The 12,386-nt window shown below is 37.0% G+C and overlaps 1 protein-coding gene across 6 annotated transcripts in view; it reads right to left on the bottom strand.

Moving 5' to 3' along the window:
• Positions 1-12,386, bottom strand: part of SNTG1 (syntrophin gamma 1) — a 913,627-nt gene that overhangs the window by 622,298 nt on the left and 278,943 nt on the right. The window contains exon 1 of one of the 6 annotated variants that reach the window (XM_070076591.1): positions 3,519-3,601. The exons of the other annotated variants lie outside the window; for them this stretch is intronic. The gene's annotated coding sequence lies outside the window, so the exon portion shown is untranslated. Of the gene's footprint in view, positions 1-3,518; positions 3,602-12,386 lie in introns of those variants that run through there. 6 annotated transcript variants of the gene reach the window in all.

Genomic DNA, 12,386 nt, shown 5'->3' with positions numbered 1-12,386 from the left:
TTACTCAATGAGGAAATCGATTTGTGAGGCATAAAAGAAATCTCAGGCTCTTATCATCATGTTCGTAGGCAGATTCTGAACTCCTTGGGAGTTAGCTGTATTTGCTCTGCCTTTGTAGATATTTATTTGTCTTCCTATATAAGATACTCAGGATTTAAGTTGTACTTAAATGAGAAAAAGAGGCAAAACAGCCTATGGTCCAGTTTCCTCAAAATCAAAATCAATCTCGATTTTTTATTCAGATATTGAAATGTGAATTTTAAATGTGCAATCTGACTGCACCTGTGACTCTAAAATGCATTCCTGACTCAGTTGATCAGGATGCATATTTCAGCTGCATATTATCTGTGCTCTGTGGTGGCTTTTCATAAAATAAATTATTAATGACAATTCAGAAACCCAAATACCAATAACATATTCAACCATAAGGAAAATATGTGGGAAAGCTAAATAAAAAAAAGATATTTGACATATTTTGAAACACAACTTATCTATATAAAACTTGTCTGATATATTATTTAGTGAGGCAAATCTCTATCAAAATAACAGGAATCCTCAAAAAGTTTATGGAAATTTGTATTATGAAAAATATATACACATGTAAATGTACAAAGAAGTTTGTTTCATCATTGTTAAAAACAAGGAATCTAAAGTATTCATGTTCAAAATAGTGAGCTAAACTACATGTTCTGATATAAGTTTGTAAACTATATTACTAAACATAAAAACGCACAAATCAACCTCCAAATCACATTCTTTATGAAATAAATATGTAAAACAATGTATTCGCTTTACATAGAAATGTGCTTAAGAAATTTTATTTATACAAAGTATATTTTTAGAAAATTAAGGAGATTTATATTTAAAATATTTTATATCATTCTGTCCAATTAGTTATGTATTAACATTGTTTTTATGATTAGTTAAATTTTGGGCAATTTTTTCTTGTTTGAGAAGCAGAGAGAATAAGAGAGAAAGAGAGAGCAGTGCCTTTCAAGTCTGCATTCTCAAGAAGCTTCGTGTCAAGAGTCAGAGACAATTATCAAACCCAGGAACTCTGACACTGAGCATCCTTACCACCAAGCAAATCCTCCAACCCTGGGCATTTCTTTTCTTGTCTTGCCTCTTACTTATAGAATTGAAATTAAAAAAAATCACTGACATAAATAATCATTAATAATTTTATAAAATAGAAACACTCCATGTGTCACAGTTCACTAATTTATCCTAAAACTATTGAATTTAAAACATTTTGTGCAGCCTTTAAGAATGTCAAAGTCAAAAGGAAAATACATTCCCAAAAGGTTAAAAAAATTTAGAATTATAGGTAAGCAGTACTATACATCAAAGAAAAATTAAAATGTCTTATTTTGCAACTAATACAAACATATTCTCGTTCCTTACATATATGTCAATATATATATGCAAAAGAAAAGGCCCACAAAAATATTTGCCATAAAATTGAAGCTTCTTGTTATAGCTTTCTTATAAAAAAGAAAACTATGCATGGGTTTCAAAAATATTTGCACCAAAATAAATTTATCTTCTAATCCCTTGTTTAATTACATGTAATTCCATTTTCCATGAACTTTTCAAAGTCTTTTTGTTTTAGGAAAAATAAGCTTGTTTATTTTGACATAATAGAACATTATTCTAGTGGAGAGAAAAACTTCTTTTCTCTATTTTTTGAACAATAAGAGTTTCACAAGTCAGAGTTCTCTTTAAACAGAAGATTTGTAGCTATTTGAAAAATGCTATCAATTTCAACACTACAAAAGGGAGAAGAAACATGCTCTTATACAACTGATGTCTGGGAATTTACAGTGAGCTCTGTTTTTGCCCAAACTCACTCCAGCAACCTGTTAGACTCAACAAAAGATATTTGTATCCTTTAACCATCAGAAGCTTTTCTTCCAAAATGAAATGTCTTGTAACAAGTGACAATTTCAAATTAAACTTCCCATCAATAGCTCTGAACATGCACACTGCAGTGTGCTATGCACACACAGGGGTCAAGATTGGCTTTGTATCACCTGCTGTATAAAACAAAAGGAAGAATATGTGTAAAAATGCATCCCATGTTGCCATAGGAGTGTAACACTTTTCACATTATTTTAAGTGTTTTCCTTCAAGAATGTCAAATAATGTTGTAGCATTTCTAGGAAAATAATAAGTAATGTCTTGACATTTAGTTGGCACTACCACATTTCAAGATGTATTTTGCCAGGTTATTGTGTCATGACAATGAACTGATGTGTCAGAGGTGGTTCACTCTGGTACAGACACATACATATAGACAAGGAGAAATCATTTTTCAAATCCACCAGAGTGATTGTAAAAACAGTTGCGATTCTTAACTCCTTCCTGTATCCAGAACACTTCACAATGGAACATTGCACACTCTTCATCATGCAAGTCTACTCTGGGCTTCCTTAGTAGTGTGCAGAGCAATGAAGGACTTTCCAGCACTGTGACTAAGGCTTTAGAAGCTTTGTGTACTTTCACTCTCTCTCAGAACCTTTATAACACTCATAAGAATAAGTGTAGAATAGGCTGCTGGACGACAAAAGTTCATGAAGAGGGGAGAACAGCTGTCCCACTGGAGGCCCTAGAACATTTGGGACTTCAGTTCTAATCAGTGAAAGAGTCAACCACAGAAACATTCAAGAGTAATGAGGAGAACATCTCAGCTGACCTGCAGAGAGATTCTGTATGATAATAGCTACTGGTTTTTAGTCACTGTAATTTGGAGTAGTATTGCTATTAGGCAAAAACTAATTAATATAACCATGCAACTGGAATAATTATGTACGCAATTGCATATTTAAGAGACAAGTTAATGAATCTTGAGTTTGTTTGAGTCCTTTACATTGACATTCTCAAGCATTGATTATATGAGGACTTTGCAAAAAATTGAAAAAATGCATATATTATGGAAAAACTATGTCTGAATTTCAAACAATTTTTGGAACAAAATAAACATATTTTAGTTCTACCTTTCCAAGAAACCTCTGAAGTACCCTTCAACATGTATCCCTTTATTATATTTAAAAATCATCTTTTGTGAATTTATGGAGAGGAATCAGTTTGTGAGATGTTGTTGATTCTTTTGTATAGTCCTCTTATTGGGGTCATGACAAAATAAATATTACACATTTATGGCACAAATACAGAATTATGGTCATGGTCCTTCACTATAGCTGTATAACTCCATCTGTTATTATCTAGAATTAATTTAGCGATTTGGAAAACACTTTTGCAGTTCCTCAAAAATGTGGAATGAGTTTGCAAGAGCTGTACACTGGCTCATGGGTGAGCAAAGCTGCACAATGGGAACCCATTTAGTTCTTCAAAATAAAATGCTGAATAAAAAAAAGTCCCAAAAGCCATATGTTTTTCATATACTTTTTATAAAGTTAAAATAGCCAAAAATTGATCATCATATAGTTTAATTGTAGACAATTTTCAAAAAGTGGTATAATAGATTTATATTCTGGGACAAGGTAGGATAGACTCACTTTTCTTGATCTTCCAAATAAGCCTCAGCATCCCACAAATAATGCAAAAAGATAATCATATCATATCTCTATAAAAGAGAAAGCAAAAAGCGAATTGGTTGGGGACTTAAGACTTTAAAAATAACACTACAGACAATCCCTGATTTTTGCTTTTATTGTCAAATATCCCAGTCTAGGGACTGGAGAGCCTTAAGCTCATAATTCTCAAAAAGTGTAAGATTAAAACAAGCAAACCAACCAACCTGGACAAAAATCTATGCTCTCTGGCCAGAGCACTGAAAAACGGTCTTTGAAGAGGATACCTGTTAGGGAGACCTCTCTCTGATCTACAGACTGCCGTAGGGCCTATCTACCAATCAGCCTGAGCAGGTTCTCTGCAGACCAACTCCATCAGCAGTGATCTGATCCCTGACAGTGATGTCAGTGGAGTCCCCATGAAAGACAGGCAAGTTCTAGCCCTCCCAAGGCAGCAATAAGGTTAGTGGGGCCCGGGTAAGGACCATCCCTGACTATGCACCTGAAGCAGCAGTGGCCTGACAGAGAACAGCAGCAATATCAGAGGAGCCCCTGCATGACACATGGGACAGTAGTAGCCTGACCTCTGCAGCAGCATCCTCACAACATGGTCAAAGGACTATCCTCCATCAAATACCCAGAGTTCCACCAACCCAACCCACCACAGTAGCAGCATCAACAGGGAACAACAGGCTCGATAATGAGGACAGGCAGAATCTGCTGCAATGACTGCACCTCATTGGCAAGGTAGCATGTGAACTAATCCTTATGGAGTTCCTGGATCCTGGCTTCCTGGTGCACCCAAGACCATTGTGCCAATCACTCTCTCTGCAACTCTGCATTTCAAAGAAAAATAGAGAAATCTCAAAAAAAATAGAAGGAAAAGGAAAGATAATGGGAGGTCAATGAAATTGAAAAGGAAGAGATAATTGCCTTTTTCAAAAAAAAAAAAAAAACTGCCTTTATGTGAAAACTACATATTTTTTTCACAAGAAATATTCAGGAATCTACTAGGAAAAAGCACCTGCCTATCGTTAAGAAGTCAGTTCACAGATTCACAAGATACAAGACAAACATAAAAGTCAATCTAAATTGATCTTCTATATATAAAGATAATTGAAAATGAATCTTGATGTGAATGGGATGAGAGATGGGAGGGTTGCGGGTGGGAGGGAAGTTATGGGGGGGGGGGGAGCCACTGTAATCCAAAAGCTGTACTTTGGAAATTTATATTTATTAAATAAAAGTTTAAAAAAAGAAAAGTCAATCTCATTTCTACATGATAACATTAAAGAATCAGAAACCAAAATAAAAGATGTAATGCTATTTACTATTGCCCCACAGAAAAATAAATATTTTGATACAAGAAAAATAATGTAATAAAAATATATGAAGGGGGGGCTGGTGCTGTTATGCGGCAGGTGAAGTCACTACCTGTGGTGCCAACATCCCACATGGGTGAAGTTTCAAGTCCTAGCTGCTCTACTTCCAATTCCAGCTCTCTGCTATGGCTTAGGAAATCAGTAGAAGATGTCCCAAGTCCTGTGGTGCCAGCATCCCATATGGACTCCGGGTTCTAGTCCCGGTTGCTCCTCTTCCAGTCCAGCTCTCTGCTGTGGCCTGGGAGGAAAGTGGAGGATGCCCCAAATGCTTGGGCCCCTGCACCCTCATGGGAGTCCAGGAAGAGGCACCTGGCTCCTGGCTTCAGATTGGCGCAGTGCTGGCCGTGGCGGCCATTTTGGGGAGTGAACCAATGGAAGGAAGACCTTTCTCTCTCTCTCTCACATACTGTCCATAACTCTACCTGTCAAATAAATTTTTTTAAAAAGTAACTAATCAATGGCTAATCACTATCCAAAGATATTAAGTAATCTGAAAGAAACTAATCTGAAAGTTTTATATACATAATACTGAATATCTGAGTAACATAAAAACCTTAATTTATGTTAAGATTTTTGCTTCCTCAATTTCAAAGATATTTTATTCAACATAATTGCATGGATTTTAAATTACAATTTGGCTTTAGCTTTAACTAGCAATGTCTATTGATTCTATGTGTCTCTCTCTACATATATATAAATATATATGTTTGACAAACATACACATACACACACATACAAGTTGATTTTTTTTGGAAAATGCTATAGTTTTCCAATCAGGAGTTTATGCTGCAATCTTAAAACTATATCTGTAAATCATTGAAAAAGGAAAAAAAAAAAGCCCTGAACATAACAAATATAACTTTCAATCACATAATATACAGAGTGAAGTGGATGATTGTCTCTGGGTGGGGACAAAACTATCAGGTAAATTTAAGTGCTTCACTTAGTTAAATTAAACAATATAACAATTTGATGGTGTTGGGTGGTAGATTTAGGTCTTTAATCAAAGTTGAGTGGATTTTTGTGTAAGGTGAAAGGTAGGGGTGTTGCTTCATGCTTCTGCATGTGGAAATCCAGTTTTCCCAGCACCATTTATTGAATAGACTGTCCTTACTCCAGGGATTGATTTTGGATCCTTGATCAAATATAAGTTGGCTATAGATGTTTGGATTGATTTCTGGTGTTTCTATTCTGTTCCATTGGTCTATCCATCCGCTTCTGTACCAGTACCATGCTGTTTTGATTACAACTGCCCAGTGGTATATCCTGAAATCTGGTATTGTGATGCCTCCGGCTTTGTTTTTGTTGTACAGGATTGTTTTAGCTATTCGAGGTATCCTGTGTCTCCATATGAATTTCAGCATCATTTTTTTCCAGATCTGAGAAGAATGTCTTTGGTATTTTGATTGGTATCACATTGAATCTATAAATTGCTTTTGGGAGAATGGACATTTTGATGATATTGATTCTTCAAATCCATGAGCATGGAAGATTTTTCTATTTTTTGGTATCCTCTTCTAGTTTTTTTTTTTTTTTTTTTTTTTTTTTTTTTTGACAGGCAGAGTGGATAGTGAGAGAGAGACAGAGGGAAAGGTCTTACTTTGCCATTGGTTCACCCTCCAATGGCCACCACGGCCGGCGCACCGCGCTGATCCGATGGCAGGAGCCAGGTACTTATCCTGGTCTCCCATGGGGTGCAGGGCCCAAGCACTTGGGCCATCCTCCACTGCCTTCCCAGGCCACAGCAGAGAGCTGGCCTGGAAGAGGGGCAGCCGGGACAGAATCCGGCGCCCCGACCGGGACTAGAACCCGGTGTGCTGGCGCCGCAAGGCGGAGGATTAGCCTAGTGAGCCGCGGCGTCGGCCCTCTTCTAGTTCTTTCTTTAAGATTTTGTAATTCTCATTGTAGAGATCTTGAACGTCCTTGGTTAAGTTTATTCCAAGGTATTTGATTGTTTTTGTGGCTATTGTGAATGGGATTGATTGTAGCAGTTCTTTCTCAGCCATGGCATTGCCTGTGTATACAAAGGCTGTTGATTTTTGTGCATTGATTTTATATCCTGCTACTTTGCCAAACTGTTCTATGAGTTCTAATAGTCTCTTAGTGGAGTTCTTTGGATCCCCTAAATAAAGAATCATATCATCTGCAAAGAGGGATAGTTTGAGTTCTTCCTTCCCAATTTGTATCCCTTTAATTTCTTTTTCTTGCCTAACAGCTCACCATCAAATTATTAGAGAACATTTGAGAAACCCTGCAAGATATAGGTACAAGCAAAGACTTCTTGGAAAACACCGCAGAAGCACAGGCAGTCAAAGCCAAAATTAACATTTGGGATTGCATCAAATTGAGAAGTTTCTGTACTGCAAAAGAAACAGTCAGGAAGGTGAAGAGGCAACCGACAGAATGGGAAAAATATTTGCAAACTATGCAACAGATAAAGGGTTAATAACCAGAATCTACAAAGAGATCAAGAAACTCCACAACATAAAAACAAACAACCCACTTAAGAGATGGGCCAAGGACCTCAATAGACATTTTTCAAAAGAAGAAATCCAAAGGGCCAACAGACACATGAAAAAATGTTCAAGATCACTAGCAATCAGGGAAATGCAAATCAAAACCACAATGAGGTTTCACCTCAACCCTGTCAGAATGGCTCACATTCAGAAATCTACCAACAACAGATGCTGGCGAGGATATAGGGAAAAAGGGACACTAACCCACTGTTGGTGGGAATGCAAACTGGTAAAGCCACTATGGAAGTCAGTCTGGAGATTCCTCAGACACCTGAATATAACCCTACCATTCAACCCAGCCATCCCACTCCTTGGAATTTACCCAAAGGAAATTAAATTGGCAAACACGAAAGCTGTCTGTACCTTAATGTTTATTGCAGCTCAATTCACAATAGCTAAGGCCTGGAATCAACCCAAATGCCCATTAACAGTAGACTGGATAAAGAAATTATGGGACATGTACTCTATAGAATACTATACAGTATTCAAAAACAATGAAATCCAGTCATTTGCAACAAAATGGAGGAATCTGGAAAACATTATGCTGAGTGAATTAATCCAGTCCCAAAGGGACAAATATCATATGTTCTCCCTGATCGGTGACAAATAACTGAGCACCAGAAAGGAAACCTGTTGAAGTGAAATGGACACTATGAGAAACAGTGACTTGATCAGCCCTTGTCCCGAATGTTGATATACAATTTAATACTTTATCCCTTTTAGCATTTTTTTGTTCTAGTTAATACTATTGGTTGAACTCTGTAATTAACACACAATTATTCTTAGTTGTTGAAATTTAACTGAAAGGTGATCTCTGTTAAATATATGAGTAGGAGTAAGAGAGGGAGGAGATGTACAATTTGGGACATGCTCAAGCTGACTTGCCCCAAATGGTGGAGTTAGAAATGTGCAAGGGGATTCCAATACAACCCCATCAAGGTGGCATGTACCAATGCCATCTCACTAGTCCAAGTGATCGATTTAAGTTCACAATTGATCTCCTCATCTAGGATCTCTGTCCTTAATATGTTGTTCAATGTGAATTAATGCTATAACTAGTACTCAAACAGTATTTTACACTTTATGTTCTGTGTGGGGGCAAACTGATGAAATCTTTACTTAATATATACTAAATTGATCTTCTGTTATAAAGAGAATTGAAAATGAATCTTGATGTGAATGGAATGGGAGAGAGAGCAGGAGATGGGAGGGTTGCAGGTGGTAGGGAAGTTATGGGGGGGAGCCATTGTAATCCATAAACTGTACTCTGGAAATTTATATTTACTAGATAAAAGTTAAAAAAATTAAACAATATAAATCAAGTTCACTGTTTGCAAATGCTATAACAGCTTTATCCCGAACTAGATGCAAGGATGAAATGCAAAAACAGATTTCAATTTACAGGACACACAAAGACTTCTCAAACACACGTTTCCAGATGTTAGCATTGAGTACATCCCTACATGCAAAATCTTTTCTGGACACCCATAAATCAATTTGCTAAAGCTTCATTTGAGTAACTAACTGCACCATAAGATAGGAAGTTAATGTATTCATGCAGACAATTTGCTAGTACAAGGTGAATGAGAGTCCCTGACTGCAGATGGAGACTAACCTTTGAGTGAAATTGACTTTATTTAATTAAATCAAGCAATGTCAGGTCAATTCCAGCCCTTTCAGTTAGAAAAGCTATACTTGGGGAACTCTTCAAAGCAAAATGTTATACTGCTTTGTCCAAAATATTACGAGTACCAGATAAAATGTAAAAATTAAAATGAGAACAAAGACTGTTTTTCCTCTGTTAAAAAGAAAATATCTTAATTGCTATCATAAAAATTGCAAGTTTCTTAATTGATGACACATAGGAGATAAGTTAAATGCAAATTATAGGACTTGTGAATAAGAGATGACTCCTTCATTGACCCGAATATTAGAATACTACTCAGTAAACTTTAACCACTGATGTCATATAGTCACACCTCTTAATAAAGTCAAGAACCTAAGAAGTACTTAGCAATAACATTAGCAATACTTGGGAATTATATTTTTTCAAATTTTCCCAAACTCTTGAAACAGGGTTGTATATTTTGAAGGATTATTTCTGCTTACACATACCACCCATGTTTGAGTTCCTACCAGGACCAATATTGTCTAGAGTCTCTCAATGCAGCAGAGAAAAAGAAAGCAATGAATAAATAGAGAGCCTCACTTTATGACATGCGATACATTATGTGTGCCAAAGAGAACTGCAATAAAATATCCCCTAGTGATTTAAAACACATCCATTGTGGTTTACTTAAAAATGCCTATTTTGAAATACTTTTGATTTTTGCAGATCCAAACTATCTTTCAGGGATAATGTCTGACAATTTTGACTTTAACCTGAAAAGAACCAGCAAATGGTGTTTGCCATGTCATCTGCTGTTTATTCCTGTCAATTGAGAAGTGTTTTCTCTCTGATAAAAAGCACTTCCATTTGGAATTTGATACTGGGGCAGCACATATCGGTGTGTGCTGAGTTCTTTGTAACTCTACAGCTTGTCATATTAGCCATGATAATACAACTGAAGAACAGTCAAGAGATGCTTTATTTTCCATAACCATCTCAGTATCTTTCTGTTTGTTTCCACTTGTGACCAAATTTTGATCATAGGCAGCAAGCCTTTGTAATATATATGACAAAAAAGAATCACTATGTTTCCAACAATGACTTTAAGATCAATAGAAACATTAAAGAGGAGAAGATGGCAACAAACCCAAGAGTTAGATCAAACCCACAAATTTAAACCTGTCAGCTCGATGCTTTGGTGTAAAGGCTACAATTGTGATGATATGGTCATTGTTTGGGCAAGGTAGTTTCTAACACACATGTTATCTTTGAATTCCTAAAAAGTTCACTTTTGGGGCCAGCACTGTGGCATAGCAGGTAAAGCTGCCACCTGCAGTGCCGGCATCTCACATGGGCGCCAGTTCAAGTCCCGGCTACTCCACTTTTGATCAACCTCTTTGCTATGGCCTGGGAAAGCAGTGGAGGATGGCTCAAGTCCTCAGGCCCCTATACCCATGTGAGAGACCCAGAAGAAGCTCCTGGTTCCTAGCTTCAGATCGGCACATCTCTGGCTGTTGAGGCCAGTAGGGGAGTGAACCAGCAGATAGAAGACCTCTCTCTCTCTCTCTCTCTCTCTCTCTCTCTGTGTGTGTGTGTGTATGTGTGTGTATGCATGTTTCTCCTTCTCTTTCTGTATAACTTTGATTTTCAAATAAATAAATACATCTTATAAAACTTCACTTTTGATTTTTAGACTGAAATCACAATGATCTGCCAAATGAAAATTGATTTTCTCAAAAGCCCTGAAGAGAAATTTGTAATGGTTCTTTTTTTCACAAGAAATTTGCAGTTTTAACTTTAAGACTCAAATTTCAGACGTATTGTATTTTGGAATGTTCAGAATCAATAATGAAAAGAACACAGACAAATTGCCCCAGAATCAATACAGTATAGGTTATGATAAAGTAGATATTTCTAAAATGTAAATAAATTAAAGCTGTATCACAAAATGAGGTTGAATATAACCAGCTTATGAGAGGGTTTCTCTTTCCTGTTGGCACGACCTACAAAGAACTTAGACATGAAGACAGGCAGGCTTGCACAGTGAGGGGAGAGGGTCTATCTTCTGAAGTGGGAACTAGGACCTGGGCAATGAGGCATACAGATGTTTAAATCTGGAAGTAGGATGTTAGTCAACTCATGAGAGGGAGTCATAACAATGAACTCTGGAAGCATTCAAATAACACTGGTGTAATCATCTCCAGTTTAGCTCCAAGAGGAGTAAAGGCAGCTTCCACTGAAGCTGGAGTAACTTGAAGGTCTGTTCTCATGACAGCACCAGTGAGGCAGGTGGCAGAAGTCAGATTACTGGGTAAGTTTGAGGGGTGACTAGCCTGATTTCCATCAGACCAGAATGATTTGGCTCCATGTATGTGGTGTCAATGCCCCTTCTGGTCCTGGAATCCTAGGTAAGGGGGTGTTTACAGGAAAATCCAGTAACTGAGAAGCTGAAAATGGGGCATGTGGTCCTACAAGCTGCTCCGTGGTTCCTAATAACCAGTGGTATCCGGGGCAAAGTCTGGGTGGCCTTATTTCCCCACTATCTTTTCTACTTCAGATTATTCACTGGGCTTCCCTCATAGAATAAGGGTAAAATATTACCTCACCTAATATATACCCCACAACATTTAATTTTGTCCTTCCAAGTAAGTAGTGGTTAAGTCAATTTCTCCCATTCCCTGCTACATCTCAACTCAACTACATAAACCTTTTTCTTCCCTCTACTTCTTTCTCCTTTTTACTTCCCTAAGTTCCATTCCTCCTCTTTCTTTCATTCTAGAAAAACAGGTCAGGTCAGATCATGGGTGATCTTGAGTGTATGGCTAAGATTATATACTTCAATAATGCACAGAACATAAAGAAGTAGATTTTTGAAAAGTTGAGTATATCTCGCTTGAATTTGTAGTCCTTTTTTCTACCCTTTAAATATTGTTGCAACCCAGAATCTTTTGAGTCAATAATGGCTCTTTTCTTGATTCATTTCTACTTTTCCTCTGGGAACACCCACCTCACTAAAGCTGTGCTGTCAGGCTCACCAGCTGTCTGAATGCATCCACTCAAAGATCAATCACTGATTTACAAGTATAGCACAGTTTCCTCTGAATTCTAGAGGTACATGTGAAACCTGCCACCAGACAACTCATCTTGAAAAGTCCTCCATCAAAGTAGTTAGCATTTCTCCACCCAAAACATACCCTGTCTCTATCAATTGCACCATTAAATTCCCAGGCTCCAATATGAAACATATTTAAGATTTATTTTTCTTTAACCTGACCCTCCATCTTCAACAAACCATCAAATTCTATTATAATATCCTTCCAATAACTTCTCAGATTTACACATCCTT

Source organism: Oryctolagus cuniculus, chromosome 6, assembly GCF_964237555.1.
Source record: "Oryctolagus cuniculus chromosome 6, mOryCun1.1, whole genome shotgun sequence".
NCBI classification, from domain to species: domain Eukaryota; kingdom Metazoa; phylum Chordata; class Mammalia; order Lagomorpha; family Leporidae; genus Oryctolagus; species Oryctolagus cuniculus.
The sequence above is the reverse complement of the archived record's forward strand: the minus strand, read 5'-3'. Positions and strand labels throughout refer to the sequence as shown.